Source organism: Meles meles, chromosome 12 (genome assembly GCF_922984935.1).
Source record: "Meles meles chromosome 12, mMelMel3.1 paternal haplotype, whole genome shotgun sequence".
NCBI classification, from domain to species: Eukaryota; Metazoa; Chordata; class Mammalia; order Carnivora; family Mustelidae; genus Meles; species Meles meles.
Window position 1 is genome coordinate 24,626,191 of NC_060077.1, and position 15,899 is coordinate 24,642,089.

At 45.5% G+C, this 15,899-nt stretch overlaps 1 protein-coding gene across 1 annotated transcript in view; it reads left to right on the forward strand.

Moving 5' to 3' along the window:
• The window catches only part of ZNRF3 (zinc and ring finger 3), a 155,380-nt gene that overhangs the window by 52,636 nt on the left and 86,845 nt on the right, over window positions 1-15,899 (forward strand). The window lies entirely within an intron of this gene.

Sequence of the window (15,899 nt, forward strand, 5' to 3'; positions counted from 1 at the left end):
TTAGGACGGCTCAGAGGGCAGGAGCGAGTCTGAGTCGATGGGAAGGGGGTTGGATTGGGTCTCTTAAACTTAATCTCTGGTTGTGAACTGGAAAGGACGCCATCCAGTAGCCACTGTACTGTCCTCCTTCATTCACCATGGCCGCCAGAAGCTTCTAATGGTTTCAGCCAAAACAAATTTATAAATGATGATATACAACAGAAATTTATTTCACAGAGGTTGTTCATTTTATGGGTAGTTGTTCCTTTCCAGGCATTTGAATCACCCTCGTGAATTCCCACCCCCTTTTTTTGGTCTTCAGTTCCCTCACGTGTTTTAGTGACAGAAGTGTCTTCAAGTAAATAAGTGCCTACATCGGTCCTCGCACTTTTGTTCTTCCTGTGACACTAATGGAACAAGTGGAGGTTGGGTTCTCAGAAACCTTGTCACCTCAAAAAAGCTTAGTTTGAGGTGGTGGCGGTGGGATGAGGAGGCCCTGGCCCGCGGCTTCGGTGTACCCTCTTGTCTATTAGCTATGTGGCAAAAACATGTCTGGAGGAGAGCAAGTGTGTATTTTATTTATTTATTTATTTATTTTATTTTATTTATTTGACAGAGAGAAATCACAACTAGGCAGAGAGGCAGGCAGAGAGAGAGGAGGAAGCAGGCTCCCTATGGAGCAGAGAGCCCGATGTGGGGCTCGATCCCAGGACCCTGGGATCATGACCTGAGCCGAAGGCAGAGGCTTTAACCCACTGAGCCACCCAGGTGCCCCAAGTGTGTATTTTATTGATTTGAATTTAGGAGACTTTTTTATTTTTATTGTTTCAGTTTCATGTTTACTCTTTCCCCCTTGGCTGTGGACGTGTGCCGAGACAGTCTTGGCGTAGCGAAAGCGCCATTTAAATCTTGTTTGATTTTTGGTTTTCACCTGGTGCATTTTACAGCTGCAAAATATGGTGAGGACAGATCCATTGAGAAAAACAGATTGCGCAAGTCAGCAAACTTGTGCGAGTGTTTAAGTGGGAAGAAATCACCCGTCCCGTTTTCAGCTTTGCCTTTCCCGTGAGATATGGTTCTGCTACACAGCTTCATGCCTGAGCCTTTCGTGTGTGTACACCAAGCCCCACAGGACCTCTCACCTGTTTCAGGAAGTCATTTTGAGGGAACCGTACCTTCTTTGACGGCCTGAGCACTTTCTCACCAGTGATACAGAGCTAGCAAGCTGGGGAGGAAATACTGGTGTGTCCACCTGCTTGGGGGCCTGACTCCTGTGATGAAGATCCACAGACACCGACAGACAGACAGCTCATTGGAAGAGAATAGAGACCCAGCGCTTTGATGGAGTGTGCCAAGCCATTTGGTAGCAGCCAGAACCTAAGTTAGGAATGAAGACCAAGCTTTTAGCCTCCTCCTTCCTGGCCCTGGACCATGATGGTTGTCGCCCATCAGAGGAAGGAGCCTCAGGCTGGGATTTGGGCCACGGGGCTCTAGATAAGCTAGGTGACTTGGGCAAGTCTCTTAATGTCCCAAGTTCTTTCTTCAGAGTGAGGGAATGGGACTTGATTCTCTAGCCATCTCTTTCCTCTGAGTCCTATGTGATTCCCAGGGCCAGTGCTTCCCGTGGGGTTGGAGATCACAGATATGAAAGGGACTATTTGAGATGTCCGTTAGAGGCTGTGAAGTCTGTTAGCTCTCGTGTCTTTCACCTGGAAAAATGAGGGCAGCTTCTACCCAAATTAAGGGGTGCCCTCAGGTTCTTCTGTTCAGATTCCATGGACAAATGGTAAGTTCTCTCTCCTGTATGGTCGCTGTTGCCCTGTTGGGAAAGAGGCATTTTAGACTAAATATTTAGAGATTTTTCTACCAGGAGGTGATCATATTTGTATTGAGATGGTGCTTCCTGCTGGTACTTGCCATTTTACTACTAATGGCTAGGTTTCTCTTTCCATAGATGTGGCCTTTATCTGGCCATCTCTCAGGCATGCCAGGAGATTTGACTAGTGCTTAAAAAGGCAAGTTCAAGAAATGCTATTTTCTGTATCATTTCTGTATCTTTCTCCCCCCTGCTTTTCTCCTTGGTGAACAACAGAAAACTACCAGATTTTCTGTTCCACTGGGCAGCTGCCGCCGGTCTGATGTTTTTCTCTTCCCGTCCTCCTCCTCCTGTCCCCCCTCTCCCGGAGGCCCCCCTCCCGGCCATTCTTGCTCGGCTCGGAGGGGAGCTGTACCTTTGTGGTTCTTCTGCAGCTGCTGAACTTTGATGGGGACATGCTTGCTGCCTCTACACTTGCTTCCCGTAGCAACCGGTTCTTTGAAGATGACCTCTTGCTGTTTGCCTGTTGTCTCTCATGTTGGATTATAGATGAGAGATTTACCAGGCTGGGGGTAGGGGCCTGCTGTTAGCACATTTCTTTTAGGGGTCCCAGCATCCCTCAGCCTGTGTTTTTCCCTTTCCAGGATATGAGGTTGGGGGGATGGTTTGTATGTGAAGGGGATACTTGTGCTGAATCAAAGCAGTTTTAAGTTTGTAGGATGGTGCTGTTTGTGGGATAATTTGGAAATACATGCTGAAGTGATTCCTTACTGAAGCGGTGTGATGTATCTCTCCTTTTTAGTCTAATGTGATTATACACATAGGAGGGGGAGAAGGACCATTTGTTCCTCTCTGTGCCCCCCAAGTGTTTGTGTGTTGGCATTAAACTTGCTTCCTGACGTAATCTGAGCTCTGGGAATTGCCAGATTGCCTAAATCTCCGCATATTTGCACACCCCAATTATCCCCCAAAGCATCAAGTTTTCTTTCTCTTTAAAGTAGCAAAATCCCCCCGATGTGTGGCTCATACCCTGCGGGACAGTTCCTGGGGCGCCGTGCACAGCTAGCATGTGGATTTTCGTTTCCCTCAGTGCACTTGCCTTGGACAGGATGGGGACAAGGAGGGAATGAACGTTGTGGGACAGCAAGGATTCTGAAAGAACCCTTAATCAGAACAAAAACTAGCTATTTTTTTTAACCTATCCCAAGTGGCAAAGGCTAAAATAATACCAGCAACCTTTGTAATAAAAAGGTAAAAGAAAATAGACACTTTTATGGACTGTTGGTGGAAGTGTTATTTGTAGTCATACATGTGTCAAGGGCTTTAAAATATTTATGTGTTTAAAAGAATTTTTTTAAAGTTTTTTTTTTTTAAGATTTTATTTGTTTATTTGACAGACAGAGATCACAAGTAGGCAGAGAGGCAGGCAGAGAGAGAGGGGAAAGCAGGCCCCCTGCTGAGCAACGAGCCCGATGTGGGGCTTGATCCCAGGACCCTGAGATCATGACCTGAGCTGAAGACAGAGGCTTAACCCACTGAGCCACCCAGGCACCCCAAGATTTTGTTTATTTGTTTTAGAGAGCATAGCAGGAGGGGCAGAGGGAGAGAGAGAGAGAATCTCAAGCAGACTCTGTGCTGAGTGCAGATTCTGACACAGGGCTCGATCCCACAACCCCAAGGTTATGACTTGAGCCAAAACCAAGAGTCAGATGCTCAACCAGCTGTGCCATCTAGGCACCCCAAGAGCCTTAAAATATTTATACTGCTTGACTCAACAGTATTTCTTCTGGAATTTATCCTAAAAAAATATTTAGAGGTACATATCAAGATTCATGTGTGAAGATATTCACTAACAAGTTACTTATGATAGAAAATTGCCAACAGGGCACCTGGGTGGCTCAGTCAATAAGTGTCTGCCTCCATCTCGGGCTGTGATCGATCGGTCATGGGATCGAGCCCTGTGTTGGGCTCCCTGCTCGGCAGGGAGTCTGCTTCTCCCTGTCCCGCTCCCCCTGCTTGTGCTCTCTCTCTCTCGCTCTCTCTTGCTGTGTCTCTATCAAATAAATAAATAAATAAATAAATAAATAAATAAATAAATCTTTAGGGGGAAAAAAAGAAAATTGCCAACAATGAGAATATTTAACAATTAAAGGCTGACTGAGCAACAGTACTTTGGTCATATAACTAAGTACTATGCAAACATTAATATTGTTTGAGAGTATTTAATGTCAAGGAAAAATGGTCATAAGTGAAAAAAGCAGAATATAAGGTAATATGTCATATTCTACTTTTGTTTAATTAGAAAAATTAAGAAAAGTTGTATGGCATGCATTGGAAAAAGACTATAATGAAATCCGCCCCTCCCTGCCATTTTTTTCTCTAGTAATGAGATATTGGGGTATGTTATATTCCAAATTCTTCAATGATCAGGTACTACTTTTATCAGCTGGGAAATTTTTTAAAAATGGATTCTTCACCCCCTCAAAGTACATTGAGAATATTTCACTTCCTTTATTTATTTTAAAAAGATTTTATGAGTGAGAGAGATCACGAGCAGGGGGAAGGGTAGAGGAAGAAGCAGACTTCTGCTGAGCAGGGAGCCCGATGCGGGGCTCAATCCCAGGACACTGGGATCATGACCAGAGCCGAAGGCAGATGTTTAATAGACTGAGCCACCCAGGCGCCCCTGTATGTGTGTGTGTTTAATGCTATCGTCACTTTTTGGTAGGAGAAATGGCTTTGTACCTTTAAGAAGGTGCAGTTTTATCCAAAAGGAAGTTATATCCCTTAGCAGGAACTCAGTAAAACAATGTATCGTCTTTTTGATGTGATGTGATGATGTCTCAAAAAGACTTAATGTGTATGGCCATTGATATTTGGATCAGTGGACTGTCCTATTTGCTAAAGGTGGATGAATGGCAGTAGGCTTTGGGAGCCCTTCTGTTTGCTATGTTCAAAGCACTAGTTTGAGTTTTGGACCCTATCTTTATTTGGAAATGTTCATGGTTTGGGAAGAATGAGAAGCGTTAGAAGATGATGGTTCTAATGAGCAGGATGTCCAGGGGTATCAGAGTGGTGGAAGAGGATTTTGGTTTCATTTGTCTTTGGTAGGAGCGAGTGATGGCTGCTGAGGGTAGAAAAGTCTCTGCTGTCTGTTGAGGTGAACTTGAACCATGGAGATTGATTGCCTTAGTGGATAAGTAGCAATGAAATCATGGGCTGTCAAGCCTTCTGCTTCCTCAGTCCTCACTATCACCAATTACTTGGGAAACGCATAGGCTGGGTGGAAGATGAATACAGCGGCCATTCCCTGAGAAGGCTTTGAGAAGCCAGTCCAGAATGTTGGCATGTGGGTTAAACTAGCTTCTCTTGGGCTCATTAGGGCTGGGAGATCGTGACATGGGCCAAAGGCAGATGCTTAACCAACTGAGCTGTCCAGGCGCCCAGGATCACAAAGAGGTTTTCTTCATGTGGGTTATGTCTATTGACATTTGCCATGAAATGAAAACAGAAACTTTAAAAATATTTAATTTTTGGGGGGTGCCTAGGTGACGCCATCAGTTGAGTGGACAGCTCTTGGTTTCAGCTCAGGTCGTCATCTTGGGGTTCCCAGGATCTAGCCTTATGTCGGGCTCCGTACTCGGTAGAGAGTCTGCTTATGGATTCTCCCTCTGCCTCTGCTTCTACCCCACCCGTGTTTTCTCCCTCTTTCTCTCTCTAAAACAAGTAAATAAATCTTTAAAAATATTTAATTCTTAAATTAATTTTTATAATTTTTAGAAAGATTTATTTACAAAAGTAAATAAGAGAGATCTTGAAAGCGCAGGAGCGAGTAGGGGAGGAGCAGAGGGCGAGAATCCTCCAGCAGACACACCACTTAGCACAGAGCCTGACAACCCATGAGATCTCAGAACTCACAACCCATGAGATCATGACCTGAACCAAAACCAAGAGTCAGATGCTTAACTGACTGAGCCACCCAGGTGCCCCAGCTTTTAAATTAATTTTTAAAAATAATTATTACATATTAATTAAAATTTGTATACACAACAATATTGTTTTGGATGATACGTTGAAAAGAGTGGCCCTGTTTTAAATTTTTGTAAATCTCTTTAATGTCTGGCTTAATAAGACAGTTGGATTCTCATATCTACTTCCTCACACTGACTGTTGTAATATGCTTTAGTTGAAGTATATGAAGAAAATCTGGCCTTGCACAGATATGTAGTTGAAAAAGGGAGGAGTATTTTATTGGTTCTTAAGATAATTTTGGATATTCTTTGATACTATATCAAAACTTGACAGGAGGTAGTTTTTTTTTTTTTTTAGGATTTTATTTATTTATTTGACAGAGAGAGAGAGGGAGAGAGGAAACACAAGCAGGGGGAGTGGGAGGGGCAGAAGCAGACTTCCTGCTCAATTCAGGGCTTGACCTCACGATCTCTGGGCTCATGACCTGAGCTGAACGCAGATGCTTTTTTTTTTTTTTTTAAAGATTTTATTTATTTATTTGACAGACAGAGATCACAAGTAGGCAGAGAGGCAGGCAGAGAGAGAGGGGGAAGCAGGCTCCCTGTTGAGCAGAGAGCCCAATGCGGGGCTCCATCCCAGGACCCTGAGACCATGACCTGAGCTGAACGAAGGCAGAGGCTTAGCCTACTTAGCCACTCAGGCAGACGCTTAATGACTAAGCCACCCAGGCACCCCCAGGAGGTAGTTTCATAAAGGTTAGATGCAATGTGAAACCTGAAGCCATATCAGTGACCTCTTCGTATTCTTTTACATTGAAATCCCTTGGTCTCTCCTGCACTTTAAATGGACTTTTACTAATGAAGTGATTTTGTTTTCTTGGTCATTGGTCATTTGGGAGATACTCATTCCCTGAGTCATGCGGGTCTTCCAAATGCTGACATATTGTGTTGTATTTAAAAAATTGCATTTGTTGATATCTCACCTATCTCGTTAGGAAAGTTTTTAAGTTGGTTTTTTCAAGCTCATGATGATAGATACAAAGTTCTCAAAACCCTAATTTTGTTTGATAATTCAAATGTTATCATTGTCAACAAATACTATGAGTTGTTTTCCTTGAAACAACAGACTTACTCATTTTTGAAAAAATGTCTGCCCTGTACTCATCTATATAACGGTACTTTTTCAGCTGTCTCTTAAGTAAAAACGCTCTTTTAATAAAGTGGCTAGTTTAGCTTGCAACTCCCAATTGCACAAATGATTTTTCTTGAGGCAGCTGTCGTCATATTGATATACAGCAGAAGAGCTTTATGCCTGTTTCCCATTTTGTCACCCAGAATATTAAAAAGCATGTGCTTAGGAGTTGAGAGCTAATAAAATGAATAATTATTACTTCATCAGTGTTCTTCATGGACTTTTTTTTTTTTTTTTAAGATTTTATTGGTTTATCTGACGGAGACAGAGAGTACAAGCAGGGGGAGCAGAAGGCAGATGAAGAAGCAGACTCCCTGCTGAGCAGGGAGCCTGATGCAGGGCTCGATCCTGGGATCATGTCCTGAGTTGAAGGCAGACGATTAACCAGCTGAGCTACCCAGACGCCCCTTCATGGACATTCTTTAGGAAACTTTTTTTTTTTTAATTACCAGTGTATAATAATCAAGAGTGAATTTTGATACCACTGCTTTGATTCATGCAACAATAGCTCTTCCCATGTGGCTTTCACACAATTAGGGCAAATGTCGGCACAACTCTAAAAGGCAGATAATGTCTTTTGTATTTTTTTTTTTTAAGATTTATTTATTTTAGAGGGAGAGCTTGTGAGCAGGCAGAGGGAGAGGGAGAGAGACTCTCAAGAAGACTCCCCACAGAGTGTGGAGCCCAATGCAGGGCTCAGTCTCACAACCCTGAGATCATGACCTGAGCCAAATTCAAGGGTTGGATGCTTAACCTGCTGAGTCGCCCTGATCCCCAGTATCTTAGTATTATTACAAAAATGGTTTTGTCCTCATAAGGTCTCTGAAAAGATATAAAGATCTCCCCAGGGGCTTTCAGACTGGACTTTGGGTACCGCTGGCCTAGGTGGCATTTAATAGAAATTGGGATGAAATAGTTTTGCAGGTGCTTGCCTCTGTTATCTGAGAACATTAGCACAGACCATTGTGATGGTGGCAATATATATTTTTAAAGTATTATACACCCGTGATTGCATCCCGAGGCTTTAACAATATTTGGAATCACAAAGCCATTACCATTGAGACACCTTTGAAAATAAAACGCCTCCCCATTTTCTTCTTCCCTTTCTTTTTTTTGTCTATCATCACCCACCTTTGCCAAACACTGGTGTTCCTTATTCCATGGTTTGGGTTTGAAAGGCTGTGGCTCTTGAGGGCCCTTGTCCATGTGTCTCTTTCTCAGGACCCTGCTTACTCTGAAAACCCGAGCCTGGTGCCTAGTTCAAGCCCAGGCCAGGGGCAGGCAGTGACCTGATCCTTGCCATGTAAATCCTCACTGAATGGCATGAGACTCAAACTTAGCAGCTCACAGAACTGTGAGGTGAGCCCCATTTCCCGGCCAGTTATGACTCGCTCTAAAGCCATAGCCGGGCCATTAATGTATTTTGGGCCTTGTCCTCTTTTATATCTTGCCAGACTCTGAGAGTCTACCATATAGCTACTGGCAACAGGCCTCTGCCAAAATGTTCTATGAATGTATCATTTTACACCTCATTTTTCCTTGTTTCCCTCTGTGATGGCGCCTTGCCTGTGTTTCTCTCCCACCTCTTTCCACCCACTTAAAGAAAAATTATTCATTTAACTTACTCCTGCATTGTGATATGGACTTGCAGCTTCTGTGGTTACTCACTGTAAAAGAGATGCCGAGGAATGAAAATGCTCATATCTCCTTGTAGGGCCCTTCCTTTCTCAACCCCCAGGAGTTCTCTTTAGGGCCCTTTTATGGGTTGAATTGTGTCATCTCCAAAATTCATATGTTGGAAGTCCTAACCCCTGGCACCCGGGGGGAGGGTGGGAATGTGATCTTATTTGGCAGTAAGGTCTTTATGGAGGTAGTCAAGTTAGAATGAGATTATCGTGGGACCTGATCCAGTATGACCCGTGTCTTTATAAAATGGGGAAATCTGGACACAGACACATACACAGGGAGGACGCTATGTGTCCTGGGATCCTGGGATCATGTCCTGAGCTGAAGGGAGGTAGTGGGAGGCAGTGATAGTCGTGATGATTCTACAAGCCAAGGAAGCCCCGAGATTGCCAGCAAGCCACTGGAAGCTAGGGGAGAGGCCCCTCTCCTAGCGGAGAGGAACAGGTTTTTCCCTCAGCCCTGAGACACCTTGATCCCCAACGTCTAGCCTTCCTGAACTATGAGACAATCAGTTTCTGTTGCTTAAGCCTCCCAGTGTGTGGTACTTTGTTCGGGCAGTGCTAGGAGACCAACATTGGCCCCAAGGCTGACTGCTTTCTCTCAAGGCCCCACAGTCCTGTTATTCACCTTGGACCTTTGTTCTCCAGATCACAGCACAGACATCCTCCCAGAGTTACATGTGCCCCCTGCCTGCTCAGAGCAAGGGTCCCTTAGGCTCCCATGAATGAGGAACACAGGGTTGAGGGTGGCGTCTTCTGGAAGGATGGACGGAGGTGGTGTGGGACTCCGCAGCCATCCCTTCTGCTCATTCCTCTTCCCCCGGCATCAATTCGAGATGTTGAAATCTAACTGGCCTCCACTTGCTCCTCAGTCCTGTGGCGCAAGGAGCGTTGAGCCAGCATGGGGACAGTTGGCTTTGTTTTATCCAAGTGCTTTCTCCACGGGACCCTCCCGTGGGTTCCCAGCTGACCGCTTCTTTGCACCGCACAGCTGGGAAAGGTGGCCAAGAAAAGCGAGCTGCTGGAATGCTCGGGGCCCCAAAACATTGCCCTTCGTGGTAGTTTGGCTCTTGCCAGGATGTCCTTGTAAAACTTTTATGAAGATGTTGTTGTACTTGCATCGGAGGTTGGAAATTGCTGTTAACTCTGCTAAGTCCCGTGTCCCCCAGGAATGCGGGACGCTGAGGAAATGCCTCTGGCCCTCCCTTCTGGACGGGCGCTCGACTGCAGCAGCTGCCTGCCCAGAAAGTTGAGCTGGATGGATGGATTAGGGGACATCAGCTAGGCCTTTGTTTAAAAATATTTAAAATATGTTTGAACCTCCCTTTTATCAACAAAGAACAGTTCCTTTCAGCAGAGAGAAGTTTTTCATTTCCACATTTTTTTGCGATTTTGTTTGGTTCTTTTGTATACTCACGACTTCGGAAAAGTGTCCCCATTCACATTTTGAAAACCGAGTACAAAGGGCGTGCATAGTTATGTGCTATTTTGCTTAAGGGAAAAGAGCAGTTTACTTCTATTAAGAACATAATGTTTATGAAGATAATCTTCTCTGGCTTGCGTTAACTTTTTCTGGTGCTGAGTTTTGACATTTGAGAAAAAAACGTGTTTGAGAAGGTATGTATTTCAAACTTCTTTGGGATTAGGTGTTCATGGGGATTAATTAGTACTAAGAGTGAGCTTTGGAAGTTATCAAGAAATAAACAGAAAATAGGTTCCTATGTCCGAGTCTGCTGGGTCTTAGAGCCAGGAGTGTTAACCCACTCGGAGCCCTTGACGAGTAGGCATTTTGAGTTACGTGTCAGAATAAGGTAGCATTTTCCTAAAATAAGATCCAGGTTTTCCCCCTTGCCTTCTTCTGTGATGATCACAGGTCTGTGTATCAGATTTCTGCTTCACTTCAGATCTTCTCTGGGCATTTGCCCAGTGTTATTAGAAACCTGAGATGCTTCTCTGCATACATGCAGAAAGGGCCAGCATGTTGCACAATTCCAGGGGCCCCATTCATCTGGAGAGTGCGTGGATTAGCCCAGGGTGTGAAGGGCGCCGGCTGGAGCCTGGCCCGGTGCAGGTCCACTCACTGGTGCCACCGACAGGAAAGGCCTGGTGGGTGGAGGTCCCTGCTTCTCGGGTCAGTTAATATACAGTTGTTTTTAGAAGTGGACCCCAACCGTAACCCCTGATAGTCTGTGTCCTTAAACCAAATCATTCATCTCAAGGAGGATTTGGCCAACTCTGGGTTATGGCTTTGCCCTCCAGCCACTGGATCAGCCACAGCTTGACAGGACCGAGGCCACAGCCCATGAAAGATCAATCTGGAGAATTATTAGTTGTCTCTTAAGGTTGCCTTAGACTGGCTAGAGGGCCAACCCTCACGTTTAGAGGAGTGTGCTTGCATTTCTTCATTTTATACCCTTCTCCTACAAGTCATCCTGTCCTTCCGTTGATTCTGGAGGCTGTCATCCGAGTGAAGACAGTGAGGGAGGCTTGAGATAAGCATTCTAAAACATTTCTGAAGTTTCAGGACTTCGGATTGAGGTTAGTGATATGTCAGCAGTGACCGAAGTTCCACTCTGTCCGGAAAGGATATTTCTCCCCAGCTAGTCGCATGTCCTCTGATGATCAGACGTTGGACATGTGGCACCTCCGTCTGGAATCCAGTGAACTTGCCATATTTGTAAGTCAGAAGTTTTGGGCGAATAATGGTGATTTCCCAGAGTCCTCCTCTGGAGAGGCTTAAGAATCAGGGAGCTGGGATCCACTTGCCTTGTGCTGGAATTCTTGCCTTGGCACTTCCTGGTGTGTGACCTTGGGCAGGTCACCCACCCTCATCAGGCCGCAGTTTGCTGCTCTGAAAATGGGGTGATGTGGGACCATGCAGCAGGGTTGGTTTAAAGATCAAATATGTTCAGTGATATAATGCACCTAGAACAGGGCCTGGTGCTCTGTGTGCTTGTGTTACGTAATGTCCTTTGAACACCTTCACACTCTCTGCCATGTCTATGTTGTCATTTATGTTGTATATGTGTATATATATTTAAAGATTTTATTTATTTATTTATTTGACACAGAGAGACAGCAAGAGAGGGAACACACACAAGCAGGGGGAGTGTGAGGGAGAAGCAGGCTTCCCGCTAAGTAGGGAGCCTGATGTGGGGCTTGATTCTAGGACCCTGGGATCATGACCTGAGTCAAAGGCAGATGCTTAACCAGGTGCCCTTATGTTTTATATATATATATATATACCGCAATTCTAAAAACCAAAGAAAGTGACTTATTTTGGTGATCCTTAGATTGTCTTTTTTTATATCCTATTATCTCTCAAATTGGAATGTCTTAAAATTCATGGCTTGTTCTGGGTTAATTTTTTTTTTTTTCTTGTTCACTAAAAGATGTTGTGATTGATGGTGTCTTAGATTTGGCGAGAAAGGTATTTTTTTAAAGGAAACTGTAGCAAGAGTTTGTGCTGGTTATCTTTTCTAATTCATGATAACACAAATAGATGTCTGTTGCTTCTAAAAGTCCACCTGTCTGCCACCTAGAATCTTCTGTGGGTCAGTAGTGGCTCACGGCCTATCCTTTGGGAAACATCAAGTGCCATGAGTGAATGCCGTGAGCACGGTTTTCAGCTCACGTTCTGTGGAACAGCTTGGAGGCTCCTGCCAGGAGCAAAGAGCCACAAGAAGTTGCTTCAGATTCTCTTCACCTGGCATTGGCCCTGCTTTTGCCCATCTTAGAAATTGGAGTTTTGGTTATGCGTTCGTTTTCAGAAAGGGCTTCCATTACTGAACATGGTTTGAAACCCAGCAATAAGCCATCCTTCCATTTGCCTCGTGCTCAGTCTGCCCAGGTCCCACAGGCTGAACAGGATGGGGGTAAAAAGGATTCTCTCCATCCCTAGGAGAGGAAGAGCACATTGCCCACCCTGGCCGAGGGGAGGCAGCTTTGTCCACCGCTAGAGCTGGTATTGAGTACCACAGAGATGGCTAGGGACGAGGATGTCTGGCCGCCAAACATCGCCCTCAAGGAGGAAGTTTGTGTTTTGCAGGCTGATTTCTGGGATGGAAGTGAGCTGGCAGACTGACGTGTGAGGCCTATCCGGACATAGAAGGGATGGGACTGGAATGTAGTACAGAAAAGGGGAGGAGTGATAGACAGTTCTTGCTAATACCTATAGAACGTACATCATCTTGGTAGACGGAAGTGTCTGATGGCACTTTTTAGATTTTTCTGAGCAGTCTTTTATTTCCATTTTCTTGATTTTCCTTCCTTCCTTCCTTCCTTGCTTTCTTCCACAGCTTCTTGCATGGGATGAAACGAGAACTTCCCTAGAAACAAAGGGATCTCTGGACTCTTCTTCTCTTCCCTTTTCCAATGGCTGGTGTTTGTTTCCTTCCTTCCTTCCTTCCTTCCTTCCCCCCACCTCCGCTTCTTCTTCTTCTTCTTCTTTTTTTTTTAGATTTATGTATTTATTAGAGCACCAGTAGAGGGAAAAGGGAGTGGGAGAAGCAGGCTCCCTGGTGAGCAGGGAGCCTGATGTTGGGCTGGATGGCAGGACCCTGGAATCAGACCTGAGCCGAAGGCAGACACTCAACTGACTGAACCACCCAAGTGCCCCAAGGGCTGTTGCTGTCTATGTAAGCCAGAGTGCAGAGTGGAGAGTTTGGGGAAGCTAGTTTTTGCCTTTTCTCCCATAGGAAGAGAGTCTTGTCTACAAAGTTTGTCTCTCAGTCCTTTATTATTTTTTTCAGTTTTTAAAAAAAGATGTTATTTGTTATTACTTATTTATTTGAGAGAAAGGAGCATGAGTGGGAGAGGGGGATTGGGTAAAGGGAGAGGGAGAGGCAGGCTTCCTGCTGAGCAGGGATCCTGGGACCATGACCTGAGCCAAATGCTTAACAGACTGAGCCACCCAGGCACCCCTCTCTCAGTCCTTTAAAGTCACCTGGTCTGTCAGAGACAATTTCCCTGCTAGCTTCTTGAACCTTGAGCTGAGCAAAAAATTACTTAATTGCCCAAAGCAAATATACAAAGTTACTATGGAGGCTTGCCCATATTCCCGCTTAAATTTTATCTGCGAGAGAGCTGGGAATGAAGCGAGGCATTCCTGCTTCTTGATCCTCTTTGGGCATTCTGTGGCATCCTGTGGGGGCTCCGCTGCTTCAGGCCTAGGTTGTAAGCCGTCTTAGGGGACGTTGGGAATCAAGCTAGTCAGTTCTGGAGGGAAGATAGGGCCCAACAGCCATCACCCCTTTCCACCCTAAAATGTGTTTAGCCATAAGGGTCTTGGCAGCCAAGTGGGATCGTAGAGCACCAGAACCCTTGACTGGCTACTTCCTGCCTCCTGGCACATCTTGATTTATTGCGAAGGTGGGTTTGAATTAGATCTAGAAGACAGAGTGTGCATAGAGCAGTGTAGATTAACATGGAGCATCTTTGGGCTGTATGTTTTGGACCCAGGAGAGTGCTTTCCAAATTCTGTCTTTGCTGAGGGTCTTTGCAGTTTTAAGACTGTGCTTTGGTGGCACTGGTTACAAGGTAAGACTCCCAGTTACAAAATTACAAGCTGAGGATTATCATCTGCAGCCATTCCGCAGTGGGGTCCTTGGTGTGACTCCTCACTGTGTCGCTCACAGCTCTGGTCACAGTGCATGTCGCTCAGAGGGTACCCAGTAAATGAACTGGTTCATAAACTTACAAGTGGCTTGCTGGTTAGGCTATAATGCTTTCTGAGACCTTGTCTGTTACATTGCGTCGGTAGCATTGAACCCCGCACCCCCCTGAAATGGTGTCATGTGTAGCAGTGGGAAGCAAGTGTTTGTTGTACTCAGTTTAGCAGTCTGGACAACTTTGGGGGCAGGAGGGACAGTCAAGAAGGATGCCTTGAGAAGCAAATGGCTCTTCTCCCCAGTTAATTAGAGCTGAGGTTACAATTCCTTGTGGTGAGTTTTGTTGTTGATGAAACATAATAACCAGATGACCTGTCAGCCACTCTCTGAGGGCTTAGGGGCTGGCAGTAAGGAATAAGGGCTGGCAGCAGGGAATAAATCAGTGATTGATACATTTAGAGATGGATAAAACAGTTTTACTTTTCGTCTTCCTGAAATCCAGAGAAGGAGGAAAAAGTCATTTATTTTTCCTCTTGGGAAAGACAGGTATATGACACAGTGGTTAAGACTGACAAGTTGGGGTGGGGGTGGGGGGACGTGGTGGGGAGGAGGGGAGTCCCAGTGACTTGTTTGAATGTGGGTCCAGCAGACGCTCTGTTTCTTTGGGTATGTCACCCCCCTGAGCCCGGCTCCTCCTCACGGCATGAGGGGCAGTAATCTCTGCCCAGCCCACTTCACAGCAGGGAAGCAGATGGGACAGTGTGATGAGTTGCAAGGGCTGTACCCCCGAAAGTGCTCACCGCTGCCAGGGCAGAGGATGTAAGAGTGGCCCACAGGAGGCTGCAAGGACACAAGGAGCCCTAGGCTTGTGACTGGCCCCATTCGCTTCTCCTACCCTCCTTGGGTATTGATTCACCCAGTTCCCTTCGTTTGGCGTATTTCCCAGTTTGGCTTCTCTCTTAGTTCAAGGTAAACAAGTTACTGTGTTCAAAACTGAATGGATTGTATCTGGTACATTCTGTCCTTGGATCTTATAGCAAGGACTAAATGGTACTCTGGGAGCTTGGCAAAGTGAGTACGGGCTTCATCACCAGAGAAGAACGTATTCGCGTGGGAAGGCGAAGCCCTGGGGGAGAGTGCTGCTTTCTGGTCCCCAGTATCACGCTGATCACAAGCGCTAGTGAAAATTACCTTCTGGTACTCACTCTGCCATCCTTCCCAAGGGAAGGCTGAGTTGCTTCTCAAATTTCTCTTCTAACCACTGGGATGAGAATTCTGGTTTGGTTGGTGGAGTTGGGGGGGGACAACTTGAGCTCCGAACCAAGAAAATACAAGCTGATCTTTTCAGAGGAAGAAGGAAGCTCCGTTTACATGAGCCTCTGGTCCAGCAGCTCGTGGCTCCCCACAGGGGAAGTGAGCCCCTAGCAGTGGACCAGGGTGGTGAATGAACGCTTTGCTTTGCCCCCTGACTGCCACGCCCCTTAGCTGCTGCCCTGTTTCCCTGTCCTGGAAGAGCAGTGGGGCACTTCAGGATGGAGATACATCTCTGACCTGCGTCGACCTCTTTCAAATAGGATTACACTCTTCTATGGATAAGAAGTACCCATTCTTCAAGGGGCGTACTTACATCTAGAAATAATGTCATCT